The sequence below is a fragment of the Stegastes partitus genome, unplaced genomic scaffold (assembly GCF_000690725.1).
Source record: "Stegastes partitus isolate 25-593 unplaced genomic scaffold, Stegastes_partitus-1.0.2 Scaffold432, whole genome shotgun sequence".
In the NCBI taxonomy this organism is placed as follows: Eukaryota; Metazoa; Chordata; class Actinopteri; family Pomacentridae; genus Stegastes; species Stegastes partitus.
Window position 1 is genome coordinate 444,098 of NW_007578163.1, and position 5,777 is coordinate 449,874.

The following is a 5,777-nucleotide window of genomic DNA, read 5'->3' on the forward strand; positions in this document are numbered from 1 at the left end:
CACACACACTGTTTATCTCCACTGAGGAGTGTGGTATTTGTCTTATTCCACTCTGATCCTTATCTGGCAGCATGTGGGTCAGCAGATCAGCTACATCCTGCTTTTAATACACACACACACACACACACACACACACACACCCACACACACCCACACACACACACACAGGAGGAGGGGTTTTCAGCTGCTTTCAACGAGGCCAGACAAAAGGGGGACTTAGCGCTGACTGGGCCGCTAATGGCTGCTAATGGGGTCACAAATAAAAACACACAATCAGGTAAAACTGCTGCCTTTCAACCAGTCGCAATCCCCACAACAAACTAACAAGTCTCATGTAACTTGTTCAGACTCGACAACAAACAACAAAGAATGCAACCTGATGAAGCCGAAGCAGATGATGTATTTTTTTGCTATATGTTATATTTTGCGTCTTGGAGGAGGCCATTGGGAATAGCTTTGATCACAGAAATATATTCTTTGTATGTTACAGGAAATGATTTAATATGGAGACAACCATCATAACTAAGCAACAAACCACTGGTGTAGACAGGATCGGCTACATATACAGTAGTTGGTGTTCTTCTCGCCTCTCTCCAGCCGTTTGGTCCTGGATCCTATAAAAGCTGCTTTAGCTGCAGATAGTTGTAGTTTTTCTGTTTCACGCTGGAGTTGCATTAATTTCAATTTCTCATTTTCTGACAGGCTTCTTTTATTCAATAGAGCATTTAAATGAATCATGATGTCCTTTTCTTTCACATCTTTGACTTCTGTAATATCTTTGCTGCCTTCAATGGCTGTTTCTCTGATCTTGAATTTGAAAAGTCTTCAGTGTCCATTTCTGTTCAAACCACAGCAGCAACAACTAAAGTGCATTTTCTCTCTCATAGTTATGAATTTTTATCTCATAATTATGATTTTTTATTTCATAATTCTGAGTTTTTTAACCTCATGATTATGACTTTTTATGTTTTCCACTGGCTGAAGTGGGCTTCCATGTTCTCATGTCTCCAGATGTTTGACCTCTGTGTTCACTGTTGCGTTGCATCGTAGTTTTATGTCTGTGTTCTTGTTGCTGTGCGTTTGTATTGGCTGGTTGTCTCTTTTCTGGAAGTTTTGTGTGTTTTTGTGTCTGATCTCTTGGCAGTGACTCTTAATCTTGTACTGGGCATTTTGTAATTCTATGGCAGTGATTTTCATCTGTTTGTGTTACTTTTGCGTATTTGTTTTTGATCATTTCAGCTCATTCTGTTCTCAGTTTTATCTCTTTCTCGTCCTTTTGTGCATCTTTGCAGTTGTTTTCCAGCTGACTGTGCTTATTGTGAGTCTCTTTGCAGTTGGTTTTAGTCTCTTTGCGTCTGATTTTAGTCGAAGCGGTTTGTGTTGCATCTATAGTAGGTCTTTATGTGTCTTTCTGCAGTACTTTGGCATCTCTGTGTTAATTTTTCAGTCTTTATTCCAAATCATGCATTCCTCTCTCGCTCTTTTCTGTCTCCTTGCATTCATATCCACGTTAACTTTGCTTTAGTTTTTGGTTTGCCTCTCCCTCTCCCTCTCTCTCTCTCTCTCTCGTCGTCTCATTCTGATCGTTTTGCTTCTCGTTGCAGCTCTTTGTAGTTGTCGCTGTGTCTTGATCCTTTGGGGTCCTGAGCATAGGCCTGGCCGACCCAAATAGTTATACATCCATGGACTGTGTGAAGTCACTTGAGGATGTTTTTAGACCTTGTAGAGCTAAATCTGTAAACTTAAACTTTGTTAAAGGTTTTTTTTTTTCTTCTCTGTAGAAAAATCAGTCAGAAACCTTCTGACTCCAGCAGCTCCATTCACATGATCTCCAACCCAGAATGAATGAAAGCACATGCTGAAACACTGGAAGAGGTACAGAAATGTGAAACAGCTTGAGCTGTGAGTACACACAGGAAGACTGATGGTATGTACACACACACACACACACACACACACACACACANCTTGTAGCCCAGGTTCTGCTGTTTAATTTGATGTATAACATCACTATATTCTTTCATGATGAGTGCATTGTTTCACACTATTTCTTTCTGTAAAACCCGAGAGGCCCCAGTTCTCGGGCTTAAGGGGTTAATGTCAACCAACGGCCCGTAAACAAGCGCACCGGTCAAAGGCATGAAATCCAGCGATATGTAGAGTTCTAACGATACACCAGTTACTATAACAACTAAAAGCAATGAATATTAACAACTAATGAGCCTTCCAGCATCAAGCCCTCCTTGTATCTGGACCTCCATCTTGACAATCCGACAGCCTTGATATCCGACATGAAAGAAGGTTTTACATTTAGTGTCGGATTATCGAGTCACGACTGTATATATATATACTGTATATGAAATGAAGACTGAACAGAGAAACTGATTCATCACAATAAATCAAACACGTTGTGATTTGTGCTTTAACAGCAAGACAAGTGAAACAGGAGATCAATGCCAAGCTACAAGCAACACAAGAAAACAATGCAAAAGAACTGCCATTAATTTACATCTTGTTTATTTGCAGAAAGATATATATATATATTTTTATGAAGCATCAGATATCATCAGATGGAGGCCCTTTGAACCAGTTATTGGTTTTGGGTCCCAAATAAGAAATATGTAAACTCTGAGCAAACTCTAAGACAGCATAGCGACAGTGCTGTCTGACTGGCCCAAACCATCACCACTTCTTCATGATTTCATGGAAAGAAACACACTGCATGTGAGAAAGTGGACACGGATGTCAGACATGGAGGAAGGACGAGTTCAACAGGAGCAGTGTAGACGTTCCTGATAAGCAGGAGTGAAAATGTGAGAATTGTCCCTTAAAGGTGGACGTGGCTTATTCTTGGTGAGGTTTTGACTTGCAGATACAAATATCGCAAAACAATCGCTGGATTTCCTGCTTCGAGCCCGAAATAACGACGTAAAGAACAACTTAGAGTGGCCCTCTCTCTTCTCCTTTCCTTGCTTCCTCTCCTTATGTACTTTCCTCTGTCCTGATCTTCTCTGCTTCATTCCTCTCTTCTGTCTCCATTTGTAAGTGTCACAATATGAGTATATTAGAAATGGATTTTGACACTGAACAAATCGTTTCTAAGAAGATGATCCTGGTAAAAACGAGACCTTTTTATTGCTACGACTTGTTCTGACCAAACGTCCTTCTGAAGGTACGTCTGTGTGCTCCTATGTGTTGATTGCAAATGAAGATTTTTGGAATCATTAAGGTCAAAAATGCTCCTTTTCTATTTCCATCCGGTTTCTGACCTCAGACTCTTTCCTGTCTCAGGAAACTTGTTGGCGGAGTCGGGCGAGGATGAGACGGAGGCAGACTGGACAGAAGGAGGTGAGGAGAAGCAGAGAGAACGTCTGCAGAAATGCTGAAGGATCAGAAAGCAGGGCGGAGAAACAGGAGGAGGAGGAGGAAGGAGCGGAGAGGTTAAAGGGCGGCGCGTAAACAAACAGAGCAGCAGAACAATGGAGCTGGAGGCGAACGGGTTCAGCCCGGTCACCAGTGGGCTGTCGACAGACCTGTGTCATCAGCTGCTGTCGTGTGGTGGTGGACCAGTGAGATGAAGGCTCAGAGGTGAAGCGTGGGGGCAAGTGGGAGCTTCATGGGGTTTCAGAACTTGTACGGCCATACTACACCAGAAAAAAAGATTTAGCACATCCCCATACATCAGATTCTACAGTTTGAAAGCCAGCGACGTCACACACATCTTAGTGTTTGGCACGAGTTGAAACGAGCTGAACTGACGACAGCTCAAGTTTAAGGTGTTCAATGTTCTGATGAAGGCTGCACTGCATCAGACAGAAGTCACTTTGTGAGGGCAGCTGTGCAACGGACTTGAAGTAGAAGCAGCATGTGACCAACATCCTTCCTGGTTGTAGTTTTTATATCACCAATGGGATGATGCGGCGCACATCACAGACGCTGTTTTCTTATGACTACAAATGTCAGGCTAAGTTCACCAAGAAACATATCATCTGATTTCTAAAAAGTCTCCAAGTGAAGTTCCTCCTCACAGCTGCTCACATTCTGACAAATGATTGTGTGTCAAAGCTTCTTATACAGTCAGGTCCACACATGTTTGGACACTGACACGGCTCCATACACAACCACAACGGATTCACAACAAAATCAAGATGTGCTTCAAGCGCAGACTTTCAGCTTTAATGTGACGATGTTTACATCCAAATCAGGTGACCGGTGTAGGAATTCCAACACAGGCAATGAGGAAACACCAGATGAGATAAAATAAAACAATAAAATAAGCTAGATAAATAAATAAAATAGGATACCTTATTATTAAAGGAGACAGAAATAAAGTCAGACATTTTAAGAACAGAATAAGAGATGATAAAAATGAAGTAATAAATACAACAAACAGACTGAAATATGTAAATAGGTGCTCTGCTGCCGTCAGATCTTCTGGTGTTCCAGAGATGGACCGTAATAGCAAAAGACTTGAATGTCCGAGAAGGTTCATGAGATAACAGCAGGTCTGATAAACATGAAGGGCCAAGACCATCAAGAGCTTTATAAACTCATAAAACATCTTAAAATCCATTTTAAAAGAGCCGGGTAGACAGCAGAGACTTTAAAATGTGAAATATATCAGACTTTGCATACACACACACAACAGATTTCTGAAGCAGAAGCTGAGGAACACACACACACACACACACACACACACACACGCACACACACTGTTTATCTCCACTGAGGAGTGTGGTATTTGTCTTATTCCACTCTGATCCTTATCTGGCAGCATGTGGGTCAGCAGATCAGCTACATCCTGCTTTTAATACACACACACACACACACACACACACACACACCCACACACACCCACACACACACACACAGGAGGAGGGGTTTTCAGCTGCTTTCAACGAGGCCAGACAAAAGGGGGACTTAGCGCTGACTGGGCCGCTAATGGCTGCTAATGGGGTCACAAATAAAAACACACAATCAGGTAAAACTGCTGCCTTTCAACCAGTCGCAATCCCCACAACAAACTAACAAGTCTCATGTAACTTGTTCAGACTCGACAACAAACAACAAAGAATGCAACCTGATGAAGCCGAAGCAGATGATGTATTTTTTTGCTATATGTTATATTTTGCGTCTTGGAGGAGGCCATTGGGAATAGCTTTGATCACAGAAATATATTCTTTGTATGTTACAGGAAATGATTTAATATGGAGACAACCATCATAACTAAGCAATAAACCGTTGGTGTAGACAGGATCGGCTACATATACAGTAGTTGGTGTTCTCCTCACCTCTCTCCAGCCGTTTGGCTCTGGATCCTATAAAAGCTGCTTGAGCTGCAGATAGTTATCGTTTCTCTGCTTCACGCTGGAGTTGCATTAATTTCAATTTCTCATTTTCTGACAGGCTTCTTTTATTCAATAGAGCATTTAAATGAATCATGATGTCCTTTTCTTTCACATCTTTGACTTCTGTAATATCTTTGCTGCCTTCAATGGCTGTTTCTCTGATCTTGAATTTGAAAAGTCTTCAGTGTCCATTTCTGTTCAAACCACAGCAGCAACAACTAAAGTGCATTTTCTCTCTCATAGTTATGAATTTTTATCTCATAATTATGATTTTTTATTTCATAATTCTGAGTTTTTTAACCTCATGATTATGACTTTTTATGTTTTCCACTGGCTGAAGTGGGCTTCCATGTTCTCATGTCTCCAGATGTTGACCTCTGTGTTCATTGTTGCGTTGCATCGTAGTTTTATGTCTGTGTTCTTGTTGCT